This window comes from Trichomycterus rosablanca, chromosome 9, assembly GCF_030014385.1.
Source record: "Trichomycterus rosablanca isolate fTriRos1 chromosome 9, fTriRos1.hap1, whole genome shotgun sequence".
Lineage (NCBI taxonomy): Eukaryota > Metazoa > Chordata > Actinopteri > Siluriformes > Trichomycteridae > Trichomycterus > Trichomycterus rosablanca.
The window spans coordinates 37654308-37672100 of NC_085996.1; positions in this window are offsets into that span (position 1 = coordinate 37654308).

Below are 17793 nucleotides of genomic sequence, written 5' to 3' on the forward strand. Positions count from 1 at the left end.
AAGAGAAATCCCGTCAGAATCGACCTTCAGCAGCGCTTTTTATTTCAGTAGGAAAACCTGACTCAGACATGTTGTGTGCTTTGTCGTCTATGATCATCTGCATGTAGACTATGCATTCACAAGAGTGCTTTACTTTTACCTTTGCAGGACTCACTGTAACAGCAGTCGTACCTGGAAATGTCTACAAATTTTCACACCCCTGGTAAAGATGAGTAAAGGGATTGTAAGAGATTCACATTTTGGTGACCATTTTATCAGCTCCACTTACCATATAGAAGCACTTTGTAGTTCTACAATTCCTTTGTTAGCCCCCTTTCACCCTGTTCTTCAATGATCAGGACCCCCACAGGACCACCACAGAGCAGGTATTATTTAGGTGGTGGATCATTCTCAGCACTGCAGTGACACTGACATGGTGGTGGTGTGTTAGTGTGTGTTGTGGTGGTATGAGTGGATCAGACACAGCAGCACTGCTGGAGTTTTTAAACACCCCACTGTCACTGCTGGACTGAGAATAGTCCACCAACCAAATATATCCAGCCAACAGCGCCCCGTGGGCAGCGTCCTGTGACCACCGATGAAGGTCTAGAAGATGACCGACTCAAACAGCAGCAATAGATGAGCGATCGTCTCTGACTTTACATCTACAAGATGGACCAACTAGGCAGGAGTGTCTAATAGAGTGGACAGTGAGTGGACACGGTATTTAAAAACTCCAGCAGCGCTGCTGTGTCTGATCTACTCATACCAGCACAACACACACTAACACACCACCACCATGTCAGTGTCACTGCAGTGCTGAGAATGATCCACCACCCAAATAATACCTGCTTTGTGGGGGTCGTCGTAGTAGAACTACAAAGTGCTTCTATATGGTAAGTGGAGCTGATAAATGGACAGTGACAGAAACAAGGAGGTGGTTTTAATGTTATGGCTGATCAAAGTTGTAGCCGCAGTCAAAAATCAGCTCATTAAAAAGAAAAGAGATACGAACATGATAGAATGGCAGAATTTACTGTGAAATTAAAGTTACAACTGTATTCATCTTCATATATTTATAATATAATTATAAATGCCAAACTTTTATCAAAAGATCTCATTTTGAAGAGCGCGTTTTTTAATTTTTTAAGTTTCTGAGTCGGAAAGGTTTGAAGACGTTCTTGAAACTGGATGATGTGAAGATCACCTGCTGTGTTCAGTCTTTGTTTGTTTATTAGGATTGTGAGGTGATGTTTCACACTCTGTTTTCATATATGACAGAACATGTAGTTACGGGTTACAAATGATTCACCAGTTCAACCTCAATGTCAAACACCGTCACTGGCAATTTAACTTTGTACTGTTGGAGGAAACCGGAGCAAACCCACACAGACACGGGGAGAACATGCAAACTCCACACAGAAAGGACCCAGACCACCCCACCTAGGAATCGAGACCCGGGCCTTTTCTGCTGGTCTGCCTCCATTCATTGTTAGTGTCAGTTTCCAGTTCACCTAACTTACATGTCTTTGTATTGTGGGAGGAAATCAAAGCACCAGGAGGAAACCCACACAGACACAGGGAGAACATGCAAACTCCACACAGAAAGGACCTGGACCGCTCCACCTGGGAATCAAACCCAGGATCTTCTTTCTGAAGTGCTACCCACCAAGCGACCCTGTGTAAATCAGGGTTTCTCAAATCTAGTCCTAAAAATACTTTACCTGCTTTTAAGAATCAGAATCACTTTATTTCGCCAGGTATGTTACACATATGAGGAATTTTCTTTGGTGATACACATAATAGTCCACATAGTAGTACACACAATACACATAATAGTACAGATAATTACACATGTATGACGTAACATATTACATACTTAACAGACCCGACAGCACACGGACTGTTAACCAGTATTTACCAACATTTACCCAAGAGAACAGCCTGATTCAACCTGTGAGCTAATCCTTAAACCATCCATATGCTAAATCTGGTATGTCTGGGAAGAAAAATTGGTTTAAACCTCTGCAGAGCTGTGGGCCTTCCAGACTGATGCTGATAACCCCTGAGGTAAAGCATGCCATGATCAGTGGGAAGATATTTTCACAAATAAAATACAGCATTTTGGGTTACGGACGATCTTTTTCAAGTTAACGTACAAACAAATTTTGGATTACAAACCGAAATTCGCGAAACACGTGACGACACGAACAAGTTGACTCCGGGCGTCTCTCTCTCTCTCTCTCTCTCTCTCTCTCTCTCTCTCTCTCTATATATATATATATATATATATATATATATATATATATATATACACAGTGAGCGGAGAGCAGACAGTGTTTTTTTATATTTTGTAAAATTCAATATTAAAATGGCCTCAAAGAATGTGCAGAAAAATCGTAGTGTTAAAAAATAAACAAATCTATTACATTTGTTGTTGTATAATTACTCCTGCCAGTAGGTGTCACTGTGTATCAGACAGAGGGGACAGTGAGTGAGAGAGAAGAAGGAATTCGGCTCAGTAAAGTCTTTCTTTCTTTCGTGCAATTACACCTACAAAATACAACACTACTGAAATAAAGGAAATAATAGAGAAATATGAGAGTTGTTGTTTCTGGTAGATACATTTTATATAAAAAGAAGGAAATGTATTATGGTGTATGGTACAGCACACGTACTGTACTGAAATATGATGTGTGTTTTATGTACAGTACTACTGTGTATTGTTGTTTATTATTATTTATTACAGTAATGTCTATTCTATAATTTAAGAATAAGGGAAAATATACTTGTATTTATAACAACAAAGAGCATTTAATACATTAGAAAGGTTAGGTAAGGGGGGGGTTGGGAGGTCTGGCATGGATTAATTAATTTTTACATTATTTCTTATGGGAAAAATAGGTTTAACTAACGAACAGTTTGACTTAAGAACAGCCCTTTGGAAGCAATTAAATTCACAAGTCAAGGGTCTGCTGTACTGTAAATAAATCACGTGTGTCCATGCACTGTAAATAAATGATGGTCTGTGGTTCCTGTGAAACTAAAAGAGAAAAATTGGAGCTTTCTGTGATTAAAAGTATTTAAACCCTAGATTAGACTGACATCACTATAAGCGGTTTGATTCTTTTTTTTGTATAAAATATTTTTAGTAATGCAGTCGCACACTGACTTTCCTTCCTCAGAGGAAATCATAAATTATTGAGCATAATCCCTGATGGCTCACATCTAGTCAGCGCTGACCTGGTGTTTGCTATGAACATCTTTACACCATAACATGCAACTCATTTGCTTACTGGATAGATCACGCCACAAAGGAGCTAAAGCGGGTTACAGAGGTTGATGTAGCTCTTCAACAGGACCTGAAATGAATCCGTTTATCACATGGTGCACGTATGGAAACAAACTAATTAATTAATTAATAATGACGCTTCAGGCTCGTGAGTGATATAGGAATGCTCAGCCGTTCAACCAGGGATTGTAAATAAAGCCCCAACGTTGGTGTAGGTATTACTGGCAGGGAGTCCAAAAGAGCATAGTTGGCTAAGAAAATCCCAAAGAATACTTGGAAACGTGGAGCAAAGAAAGTAGAGCAGTGCATGTAATGGGAAGCCATTTGCTGAGGGGGTCATAAAGGGATATCTCTACACCCCCACATACAGTACATAAATACATACACTGATTAGCCATAACATTAAAACCACCTCCTTGTTTCTACACTCACTGTCCATTTTATCAGCTCCACTTATCATATTGAAGCATTTTGTAGTTCTACAATTACTGACTGTTGTCCATCTGTTTCTCTACATACTGTTTTATCCTGCTTTCACTCTGTTCTTCAATGGTCAGGACCCCCACAGGACCACCACAGAGCAGGTATTATTTAGTAGATGGATCATTCTCAGCACTGCAGTGACACTGACATGGTGGTGGTGTGTTAGTGTGTGTTGTGCTGGTATGAGTGGATCAGAAAGCAGCGCTGCTGGAGTTTTTAAATACCGTGTCCACTCACAGCCCTTTGGAACCAATTAGACCAATTAGACCCTCCTACCTAGTCGGTCCACCTTGTAGATGTAAAGTCAGAGACGATCGCTCATCTATTGCTGCTGTTTGAGTTGGTCATCTTCTAGACCTTCATCAGTGGTCACAGGACGCTGCCCACGGGGCGCTGTTGGCTGTATATTTTTGGTTGGTGGACTATTCTCAGTCAAGCAGTGACAGTGAGGTGTTTAAAAACTGATGAGTGTCTGATCCACTCATACCAGCACAACACACACTAACACACCACCACCATGTCAGTGTCACTGCAGTGCTGAGAATGATCCACCACCTAAATAATACCTGCTCTGTGGTGGTCCTGTTGGGGTCCTGACCATTAAAGAACAGCATGAAAGGAGGCTAACAAAGCATGCAGAACAACAGATGGACTACAGTCAGTAATTGTAGAACTACAAAGTGCTTCTATATGGTAAGTGGAGCTGATAAAATGGACAGTGAGTGTAGAAACAAGGAGGGGGTTTTAATGTTATGGCTGATCGGTGTATATACTTATGCATATTGCCATTAATCAGTGGGAGAGAGAACAGGTGGAGTACCTGTTCTTAAGGTTATTTTACACAGGAAATGGGGGTAAAGACATTGACTGTGTACATAAACACAGATCACAACACAACACAACGGTCTCAACACATAGATTACACTGGCACATTTGATTTCTTGAGCATTTAGACAGTTATTACAGTTATTAGCATTTCTGCCCTCTGACCACTCCAGAGCGGGCAAAGTGCACCCTGAGTAAAAACAGATATATTGCTCTGACCTTCTGTTATGTTACATTGACCAAATCTAGATTGGACGTGTTTTATAACCGAGCTCAGGCTCACGTCAACCGCTCTGGATCCAGCCCTACGTTTGTAGAGCAAATACAGCGGGGACGTGTAATGAGCCTAACAGGTGGCGTATATTACCCTGATATATGGTGCGATGGCAGGGTTGCCCATGGATCAGCCAAAACAGGTTGTGGCTCAGAGATCAAATGTAGCATTAAGCAGTGCTAACACATACAGTAGATTACACTGGCACATTTGATTTCATGAGTATTTAGACAGTTATTACAGTTATTAGCATTTCTGCCTTCTGGAAGACCGTGCCCACTGGCCACTCCGAGCGGGCAAAGTGCACCCTGGGAGCAACATGGCGTCTGTTTACATTGGTGTAAATGGATTGTCCAGGTCACCACAATATCTTTTTAATTAAAGTATTAATGCTGCTCTTTCATTTCTGACTAAATGTACACAAACAGCAGCTATAATGAAATACTAATGAAACCATTATCCTGTTAGTATCCTAGTAGTATACTGTTAGTATCCACTATTTTGCAGAGGATGATTGTAATGAAGCAGGACGTTCATCATTGTTCCACTGACTCTGTTTTGTAACTCGTCTGTCGGTTTAACAGAGTGGGTCATCATGGCGCACTAGAAACAAAGTGGGATTAGCTCGGACTCAAGTCCTTAATCCCATTATGGCGAAGGCTTTACAGAAACAGTGGCACTACGTGTTACTTTTGGCTGTGCTCCCAATGTGCCATGTATATTACAAACAAGACCTGCAGTGTCCTACCAGGAGTAATGCTGAAAACACATGGTCAAAGCTGTTACAGAAAGAGAAATGTATATATGTATGTACTGTATATAATAATGTATATAATAGCAAGCCAAACAGGAAATATATAGCAAACACTGATATATATGGAATGAAACTCAATATATTTGGAATGAAACTGATATTGATGGAATGAAAACCGATATATATAAAATGAAACTGATATATATCAGTTTTCATTCCATATATATTGAGTTTCATTCCATATATATCATTTTCATTCCATATATATAATCTATAATCTATGGTTGATTGACAACATCAGAATCAAAATTTTATCAGGTTTATTGGGCAAGTATGTTTGCACATACAAATAATTTGTAGCTCTCTACAATATACAGACGATACTGTATTTATACACAAAAAAACAGTAAATGAAATTGCAGTATAATACAATACAGTACATTTGATGGACAGACCCTGGACTGATGTTTTTAGCTTCTGCTGAATGGAGTCAAACGTAATTCTCATTTCCACCAAGCTGTACGGATCTAAAATAATACGGCCGGAGATGAAAGGGGTACATTTTGGGGGAGCAGATTAGAGAAAGCTATAATGCAGTCTTGCATCACGCTTTAAACCCTTTATATGGCTGCAGGTGCTTCATCTAATCTACGTTCTCTATCTGAGCCACATGTCTTCTATTATAATCAAGCTAGTTAAACCAGGCTGCTGTTAATACCAGCATGATGATTCTGATGATCTTTAGGTTTATCAAGTTCACCTGCTTATTTGAAGATTTGGGGAAAGGGTTGCACTTAAATCACTTAAAAATTAGGTCATAGAAAACGCTCTCTTTTAATGCATCTCTACAGCCACATATCAAGAATAATGGTTTTCAATGGGATAACAGTTAATATCTGAGCAATGTTCTGCATAAAACAATATATTACACTTTTTTTTACTTTTTGGGTGCTTTAGATGAAGTTTTAAAGTTAGCTGTATTCGAATTAATTGTATTCTTTAAATATATAGAGTATAAGGGTGTCTAAGGGTGTAAAAGGTTTTGGCCATTTAGTTTAGATTATTAGTTCAAATCTCATTTATGGAAAAGTTGTGCATTTCATAAAACGTAATAAAAAGAAGAATTTGTGATTTGTTATTTCTATTGAACGTTTATTAACCTGACAAAAAGGCAAAAAAAAATCCAATACTTACACTGACTGACTTCATTGTATTGTGTGAATATAAACAAATTTAGAGTTTGATGATTACAACTCACTCAAAAAAGATGGGACAGGATATCTTTATTAATATTCATGAGGGGTGATTTGTTAGACAGCTACATGTCTACACGTTTCATTTACATTTATGCCATTTTGCAGACGATTTTATCCATAACTGTGTAAATAGTAGCTCAGTGGTTACGGTACTGGACTAGTAATCAGCAGGTTGCCTGTTAAAGCCCAACTGCTGCTTAGTTGCCATTGTCAAGGTCCTTAACCCTCAGTGGTCAAAGTTGTATTCAGTCTTAATTGTAAGTCACTTTGGATAAAAGCGCCCGCTAAAATGCCGCAAATGTAAATAAACACAATTTGAGCAATTCAGGGTCTTGCTCAGGGGCTTAACAGTGGCAACTTAGCAGTGGTGGGGCTTAAACCAGCAACCTTCTAATCACTTGTCTTTAAACATTATTTACATTTGTGCCATTTAGCAGATGCTTTTATCCAAAGCGACTTACAATCATGACTGAACAGTTCAAGCAATTGAGGGTTAAGGGCCTTGCTCAGAGGCCCAACAGTAGCAATCTTGCAGTAGTGGGGCTTGAACCAACAACCTTTTGGTTATTAGTCCAGTACTTACCAGTAAAGAAAAAAACACCACTAAATAATGACTACAATATAAAAAGCATATTAAATCATTATTTAAAAGGCAAATAGCGTCCAGAAAAAACAAGTTCTTGAATCTGTTTGTCCTGTATAGTAAATTGTATCTGTGGCCAGACAGAAGCAACTTGAACTGCAACTTTAACAACACATGTAGTGAAAATACACACGCTGATGGGGTTTCCTACACACAGCATCCACCTGTAGCCTAAGAATCAGCCTGTCATCATTTTCAGTTGCCAGATATTAAGAATGAACAACAAGCTCTATAAACAACCTGGTTAATATTTAATACCACAGCGGTAACTGAAGGATTTTCCTAAAATATATCAATATTTCTTCAGCCTTAGACACATTAATGTCCAAATTAAACAAGGCAACTAGCACCAGGCTGTAAATTCGAATCACCAGCAAACTTAATAATATGATGCTTTAAAGGATGGGATATACTGTCCAAATCCATCTGTGTAAAGCTTGTACAGATGTTTGCTAGAAGACTTGAAGCTGTAATTGGTGCCAAATGTAGGTCTACAAAGTATTGAATAAAGTGTCTGCATGCTTTTTGAATAAAAGATTTAAGTGTTTGATTTCCAATCCATTTTTCAAACACTTTTGTCAGTTCGGGTAATTAAGTGTAGATTGATGGATGGTAATTATATGCAAAACCAAATCCACAACAAAGTGAAGTGTGCAGAAAGTCTAGGACTCTTGCTTTCTGAATCCACTTTAAACCAGGGTCCCCGTATTTGGTCCGTTTGTAGCGCTGGAAGTTGTTTTACGTTGCTTTGAAACCTCACTCGATTTTCCAACTGTTAGTGATTGTTTTAAAACTAATAAATACTGGTTAACTGACAATCAACCTAAAAGTCACCTGTGCAGCTGTGTTTATAACTGAGGTTTAGTCACATCATAGTCGAGCACCAGTTTCACCCATCATCATTATTTGTTAATGTGTATTTTAACACAATAAGCTAAAAGAACATTAAATCAATAGAATATAGTATACTAAAAGGTTCAGTATTATATATTATGACTTAGCAGAGTATAATTATGAGTTCTGTTGTAGTAAATAACAATGTGTCAGCAACTCAGGTGAGATTAGCAGCACTGTTTAGTAAACAGAAGATTTTGGATGGACTGTTCCTGGTGTAACAGGGTTCGAATGGAATTTTTCGTAAGGAACAGATACCTTACTTCACCTTTAGGTATAGAAAGCACGGTGCACTGCATACACAGATGTTTTGGTCATCAATATGGATTTGCCTCCCCATCTTCTTCAAGGTCATAATGGAATAAAACACCATTATTTGTCATATATACATATACAGGTGTACAGTACAAGCAAATTCTTTTTTCCAAGTATCCCAGCTTGTTTGGATTCTGAGGTCAGAGCCTAGCAGATTTTAACCAAGCAGACTTTTATTTAAGGAAGTCGACAATAAACTTGGGACAGCACTTAAAATATCAATATTTTGATTCATATAAATCCTGGTGTATATTGCTCTGACTCTCTGTTATGCCATATTGACCAAATCTAGATTGGACGTGTTTTATAACCGAGCTCAGGCTCACGCCAACCACTCTGGATCCAGCCCTACGTTTGTAGAGCAAATACAGCGGGGACGTGTAATGAGCCTAACAGGTGGCGTATATTACCCTGATATATGGTGCGATGGCAGGGTTGCCCATGGATCAGCCAAAACAGGTTGCGGCTCAGAGATCAAATGTAGCATTAAGCAGTGTGAAACGGCCATGTTTTTAATAGAGGCGTAATTCAAGTGGAGCGGAGCCATCTGCTTCTGCTGCCAAAGCAGCTATAAAAGACACGATGATAGACGTTTAAAACGCTGATCTAAGGTCAGTGTTGATCTAAGATCTGCGTCTCGGGAGCCTGAGATAGAACCGAGTCCATGGGAGCTGGTACAATATACATAAAAAGCCAGTTTTGAATAATGAATCACATTGATTGGTCATAATTTGTGTTTTGATCTTTGTTTATTTCCATTTTATTACTGTATTGTCTAAGAGAAATTAGAAATATGAATGAATGCCGTTATTGTCATTGTATTTATAAATACAAATAAATTTTCTGAGAAAAAAATATACATAAAAAAATCACTCACTCACGGCTTATCCAATTAGGGTCGCAGGGCAGTGCTGGAGCCTATCCCAGCTTTTCAATGGGCGCAAGGCACACAGTAACACGCTGGACGGGGTGTTAGTCCATCGCAGGGCAGACACACACACACACACACACCCATTCACCTATAGGGCAATTCAGTATCTCCAGTTAACCTGACTGCATGTTTTTGGACTGTGGGAGGAAACCGGACCTCCCAGAGGAAACCCACTCAGACACGTGGAGAACATCCAAACTCTGCACAGAAAGGACCCGGACCGCCCCGCCTGGGGATCGAACCCCAGACCTTCTTGCTGTGAGGTGACAGTGCTACCCACTTAGCCACCGTGCCGCCCCATAAAAAAACAGAATATAAATTAGGGTTTTTTGGGGGGTTTTCTCCATTTTAGACTAAACACAGCTGTGTTATATTTTATTAGTTTTATTACTAAAGTGTCTGTGGCCTCGTGTTTGTATATTCTTTTACTCCATCCGGCCCCAACAAGAAAAGTTTGGACACCCCTGACCTAGGTGCTCGTGCACCTTGATACTTGTCTTCCTTGTGACTCGTAGAATTTGAGGTACAGAACTCAAATGCAAAATCCAATCTTTAGTTTTAGGGAAGCATTGTTGTTTTATATTGAATACGAGCATCTACAGAAGGCCAGTGAATAAAGAGCAAAGCCATGGGGGGTGGGGGGATGGGGGTGGCAGCATTTGGGTAGATTAAAACCCAGGTGTATGTCTGCGTTTTAAATCAGTTGCAGAGGTCTGAGAATGGACTTGGGAAAAGCTGCCAGGAAGTAGTTGCAGTAGTCCAGCCTTCAGACTGGACAGGAACTATGAGAGTCACTCACAGTTCAGGCTGGAAAACCTGTGTGAACCTCTGGATTCATGACTTCTCCAAAGTCAGGTGTTCTTTTAAATGAGATAGGATTGGAGGTGTGGGTTGTATACTGTAGACATGAAAGACTGAAGGCTCCTCTCAGAAAAAGATCAGATAGTTTTATAAGCTTATGAGACAGATTGTGGAGATACGTGCAGATGGAAAGTCTAGAAAAGCCGTATCTAAAAATCTGAAGGAATCGACCCATATGTCAGAGCTATCTGTGCTTATCTTGCATTTGGAATTAACATTTATTGCTAAATTGGGCCTGGACCAGCTACTTCTTGCACTTTTTTAAAGGCACTGTATTCAAAATCTGCTGTTAAATTGTTAGAATTGTCATTATAGAGCCACTACATTACTCTGGGATAAAGCGATTTATAATGAATGTACTGGGGTCAGAATGACAGAATAACTGTGCATTGAACTGTGAGTTCACACCATGTCCTGTTCACACCCGTTCCCGTAATCAGATGGTTTGATTGGCAAATAACTAATATTCTTTGATAGCGGCGACAATAAAATATAGCTTTTCTGTTTGCTTTTGGACGAGCGATCTCACAGCGGCTCTGGTATAATTCGCTGCCAACCGTAGATGGGATCTGGGTCTGTTTCACCAGTGAATGGAGTCCATTGTGAGAAGGTTCAATATAAACCTGTCAGACAAATAGATTGCATAACAAATCTGAACTTTTTAGGTTTATGTCAACATATGTTAGTCCAAACATAACATATATTGGAAAAAAATACACACACACACACATACACACACACACGCACACACGGGCACTTTAATGCTGCATAATTCTCATTTCATTTACACAGAAATCACATACACAGGTAACAACACTTACATGAACCACAGCGAGAGCGGAATATGTCTGTAGGCACATCCAAAAAACTACAGTATATGACATAACTCAGCAGAGAAACCTATGGATCCATCTTCTCTGCTCACTACTGGGTGGCAGAGGATCACAAAACGTTTGTTTAATACCAGTAGGTCTGTTTTATGGTTTGGTCGAATTATTAATTATAAAAGATATAAAGATTTCAGCTGCATGTGTGCTTAACATGTATCTCCAGTTTGCATCACTTACATGTAATTATACTGTGGGAGGAAACACGCACAGACACAAGGAGAACATGCAAACTTCACACAGAAAGGACCCGGAGAATCGAACCCAGGACCTTCTGGCTGTGAGGAGACAGTGCTACCCACTGAGCAACCATGCCGCTGGAATAGTAAATCAATTATATTATTCAGTTGTAGCCTAGTGGTTAAGGTACTGGACTAGTAATCAAAAGGTTGCTGGTTCAAACCCCACTACTGCCAGGTTTTCACTGTTGGGCCCTTGAGCAAGGCCCTTAACCCTCACAGTACTGTAAGTCGCTTTGGATAAAAGCGTCTGCTAAAATGCAGAAAATGTAAAATCCCAGAAAAGTAAATACTGTTAACTTCATGGGCACAAATTCCCACAGACATACTTCAAAGTCTTGTGAGAAGCCAGAAGAGCAGCTGTTGTTCTAGCTGAAAATATCACATAGAGGTCAATAGAATGTCCAGCAAGTTCATGGTCAGTTGTCCAAATACTTTTAGTCATATAGTTTATTCGTGATGATAAGATTGGCTGAGTGAGCGAAACTTTGGTGGAAGTGGTCGAGTAGGTTTGGTCTCCTCTGGTCACTGTCTACTGTGGGCAGTTGTAGCCTAGTAGTTAAGCTCCTGAACTAGTAAGCAGAAGGTTGCTGGTTCAAACCCCACTACTGCCAGGTTGCCACTATTGGGCCCTTGAGCAAGGCCCTTAACCCTCAGTTGCTTAGACTGTATACCGTAAGTCACTTTGGATAAAAGTGTCTGCTAAATGCCGAAAATATTGAGTTTTGCATGTTCTCTTCCAGGTGCTCTTCTTTCCTCCTAAAAACACGCTAAGGTAGATAGGCTCGTAAACGTTCCCGGTGTAACTAACTTATAATTATCAATTAGTTAATAATTAATTATTAGCAATGATCATTACGTTTAAAGAAGAAGTTTGGCCAAGAACAGGTCTGATTTAATGGCTAGTCACAGTAAAGTGGGTCCTTAGGTCCTTGGTTCAATCCTCACTTTAATTCACTCTATCTTGAAATTTAGCATGTTCTCCCTGCGTATGTGTGGGTTTTCTCAGAAAAGATCACATAGAGATCAATATGATGTCCAGCAAGCTCATGGTCAGGTGTACTTCATACTTTTGGCCGTATAGTGTATTTTTGATAATGAGATTGGTTGGGCAAACAGGACATTGGTGTATGTGGTAAAGTAGGTTTGGTCTATTGAGTTTTGCATGTTCTCCCTACATTTGTGTGCGTTCCTCCAGGTGCTCTAGGTAGGCTTTTAAACGTACCTTGGTGTTACTAACTGAAGAACAGGTCTGATCTAAGGGCTAGTCGCAGTAAAGTAGGTCCTTAGGTCCTTGGTTCAATCCTCACTGTAATTCACTCTATGTTTGAGGAATTGTGCATGTTCTCCCCGTGTCTGTGTGGGTGTCCGTCTTAGGCACAGATTTTCATCCCACCTTCCATAAAGGTGAATTTGTACGTGTGTGTGTCACCCTGTGATGCACTGGCACCTGTCCATGATATGTTTTATACCTTGGCACCACACCCATCATGACCCTGACGAGGATTAAGCGGTTTCGAGCAAACAGACCGAGCTGTGTTTGCTTTATTGCAAATTAAATACAAACAAAATCAAAACAGATCAGTGGTTTTATCAGCAGCTTTCACGCATGAAAACCAGCTATAAAACATCTGTTTGCGTGCAGTCGTCACGTACTTTATGAGAGTTCTGCTCGTACGGAGCGACAGCAGATAAGATAGGAACCATTCAGCGGCCATAATTCAGTCCGTGTGTAAATAACATAATACGATACCATCTGACCACAGCGCTTCACTTAGGAGCCTCACAGTCAGACTTCTGATTGTTGGGCCGCACAAAAACATATTTATCCAGAACCAAATAAATATCGAGAGAACAAAACACCTGCTGAAAGGCTCTGTAAACAAACACAGAAGAATAAAATCAGTACAGTTGGGTTTGGTAATGCATTTCTTTTGTCTGGTACTTTTCAGTCTAAAGCTAAAAGCCATTATAACAAACTGTCATAATCGTGCACTTTACCTTTGTTGACTCGTGCTTCTATACGTCTTGTCAACTGACACAAGTATAGAGATTTATTTTCATACTGGTTCTTTATAAACACTGATCCTTACTGAGAAATGTTTCAATAGGAGCTGCATTTAAGGATTTGCAGTTGTGCAGATCAGTCGTCAGACATTTTTACATCATTATATAAGAAATTTAGGTTATAAATATTTAAAACATTAGCTCATAATAAGAAAAGAAGGTTTGGAGATGGATTTGAATGATATAATACAATCTGCAGCAGAGTCTTTATGGAAGATAATGCCACACTCCCATATTACCCATATTATTGTGCACCACCAACTGTACCAGCTTTACAAGACACTGTGTCACTTCCTGGCAAAAACTATGCAATTTAATTGTACACTTTTTATTATTATTATTATTATTATTATTATTATTATTATTGTTGTTGTTGTTGTTGTTGTTGTTGTTGTTGTTGTTGTTATTATTATAGTTATTATTATAGTTATTATTATTGTTATTATTATTATTGTTGTTATTATTATTATTATTACTACTATTATTATTATTATTATTAATATTATTATTGCTATTATTATTTTAATTATTATTATTATTATTAATATTACTATTATTATTATTATTATTATTATTGTTATTAATAGTACTATTATTATTATTATTATTACTACTACTATTATTATTAATATTGTTGTTGTTATTATTATTATTATTGTATTTATTATTATTATTGTGGTTGTTGTTATTATTAATGTTATTACTATTAATATTATTATTATTACTATTATTATTATTATTATTATTATTACTATTATTATTATTATTATTATCATCAATATTGTTGTTGTTTTTGTTTTAATTATTATTGTTATTATTGTTGTTGTTGTTATTATTATTATTATTGTTATCATTACTGTTTTTATTATTATTAGTCTCTCAGGAGGCTCAGCTGGCTATTATGATAGCCCACCAATGCTAAGCTCCATGTTGGAATCTCAGCTGTGCTATCGGCCGGCCAGATGTCTACTCAGACACAATTGTCTATGACTGGGAATGGGGGGAGGATTACCAAAGCCCTGCAATAGATTGGCACCCTGTCCAGGGTATTCCTGACCTGAGTTACCCAGTGGAACTGGACTGCCACAACCCTGACCAGGATAAAGCGGTTGAAGGAAAATGAAAGGCAATTAATAATAATAATTATAATAATAACAATTCTAAACCTTCCACGAATGATGAACAATAATGAAAGTGCCCTCTACACAAACCATTCAGCATTATTGTTCTGCTGGTTCCTTTGTGTGTTGTTGACTTAAACTCTTCGACCCCCTACCTACGTGTGTGTACATGTGTGTGTGTGTGTGTGTGTGTGTGTGTGCATGTGTGTGTGTGCATGTGTGTGTAAAAGAAAGAGAGACAGCGCTGTGATTTATCACAAGCTTTAGATCACACTATAGCTGTGAGCGGGTGATAAAAGTTACAATGGGTCGAGTTCTAACCTCGGCGGGTACACAGCTCACGTTTATTACAGCCTGCATGTGCATCACTCATGTGCAGTCCTACCTAGGCTGAGATCTACATATTAACAATTACTGGTGTCGTAACTACATGCAACATAAAAACTACTTTTATTTTCTGGATGGACTGAATATTGAAGAACATCACTTGTAATGGTAATGGTAATGGTAATGGTAATTCAGTGTCTCCAATTAACCTGACTGCATGTTTTTGTACTGTGGGAGGAAACCAACCACGGGGAGAACATGCAAACTCCACACAGAAAGGACCCGGACCACCCCACCTGGGGATCAAACCCAGGACCTCCTTGCTGTGAGGTGACAGTGCTACCCACTAAGCCGGCGACTTACATTATTGTGACAGTATATTATCTAAGCAATTAGAGGTTAAGGGCCTTTCTCAAGGGCCCAACAGTGGCAACCTTTCCATTACTAATCCAGTACCTTAACCGCTAGGCTACAACTGCCCAACTTGACTTGAGTATTTCTTGAGTAGTTATCAAAAAATGTAATATATATACACACACACACCAATCAGCCATAACATTAAAACCACCTCCTTGTTTCTACACTCACTGTCCGTTTTATCAGCTCCAATTACTGACTGTAGTCCATCTGTTTCTCTGCATGCTTTGTTAGCTCCCTTTCATGCTGTTCTTCAATGGTCAGGACCTCCACAGGACCACCACAGAGCAGGTATTATTTAGGTGGTGGATGATTCTCAGCACTGCAGTGACACTGACATGGTGGTGGTGTGTTAGTGTGTGTTGTGCTGGTATGAGTGGATCAGGCACAGCAGCGCCGCTGGAGTTTTTAAACACCTCACTGTCACTGCTTGACTGAGAATAGTCCACCAACCAAAAATATCCACCCAACAGTGCCCTGTGGGCAGCATCCTGTGACCACTGATGAAGGTCCAGAATATGACCGACTCAAACAGCAGCAATAGATGAGCGATCGTCTCTGACTTTACATCTACAAGGTGGACCAACTAGGTAGGAGTGTCTTATAGAGTGGACAGTGAGTGGACACGGTATTTAAAAACTCCAGCAGCGCTGCTGTGTCTGATCCACTCATACCAGCACAACACACACTAACACACCACCACCATGTCAGTGTCACTGCAGTGCTGAGAATCATCCACCACCTAAATAATACCTGCTCTGTGGTGGTCCTGTGGGGGTCCTGACCATTGAAGAACAGGGTGAAAGAAGTGGAGCTGATAAAATAGACAGTAAGTGTAGAAACAAGGAGGTGGTTTTAATGTTATGGCTGATCGGTATATATATTTATATATTTTGATCCATTGACAAAAGAGATGCATTAAATACACATGATTTATTTACTGACATCAGCTTTAGATGAATACACTCACAACAGTAATAAATCAAATAATTAATAAAATAGAGTAAACTTAAAGACCAAATTGTGTTTATTTATTCTATTTATTTTAAATTGATGTTCACAACTGAAATCATTAAATGAATGCATGTTTTTCTGTTATTGCAGTATTTTTGTGATAAAAGAATTAAAACTGAGCCTTCAGAATCTCTCTCTGTTACTGCTGTTGGATCGGTGTTATTGTCCACAGACTGATTTTGGTTGTGGGTTGAAATGAGAGCTCATTATCATACAGCTGAAATGTTATCTGACCCCCATCAACCCACATGAAGAGAGCGTGTGGAGGCAGCACGCGACCAAACACGCACACTACTATACTATACCTACAGTATGACGTCAGTTACACACAATTATTCTCTGCAATATTGTTTTCTTCTGTAAAAACGTTACAGTACATGAGACTAATATAATACTTCATTAATACAGTGATATTACAGTAAACGGGTGGGTGTCAGTGCTGCGTTGCACAAGTGTCCTAGCAACCTGGGATCAAACTTAGTGTCGTCACACTGTCTGTGAGGAGATCCCCGTGTCCAGGAGGTCTCTCAGCTGCTCTTATTGGCTCTACGTATAGTTTACTAAATTAAGATGCCCGGTAATTTTTTTTCCTGCTAGGTAGCCCTTGCTGTACAGGCATATACATTTACATTTTCAGCATTTAGCAGACGTTTTTATCCAAAGCGACTTACACGATGAGCTGAACACAATGAGCAATTGAGGGTTAATGGCCTTGCTCAGGAACCCAACAGTGGCAACTTGGTGGTGGCAGGGCTTGAACCGACAACCTTCTGTTTACTAGTCCAGTACCTTAACCACTAAGCTATCACTGCCCTAATATACGTATCTCTGATGCTAGACTCCCAACACAACATTTTTCCAGACTTAGAGACCAGTAAAACTACCCCAAACTAGCTAGAACCATTAAATAGTCCTATGCTGGTTTAAGATCATTATCTAAGCATGATGAGGTGAGCATATTTAAATATAAATACATACACACTCATAACATTAAAACCACCTCCTTGTTTCTACACTCACTGTCCATTTTATCAGCTCCACTTACCATATAGAAGCACTTTGTAGTTCTACAATTACTGACTGTAGTCCATCTGTTTCTCTACATGCTTTGTTAGCCCCCTTTCATGCTGTGAAAACAGGACCACCACAGAGCAGGTATTATTTGGGTGGTGGATCATTCTCAGCACTGCTGGGACACTGACATGGTGGTGGTG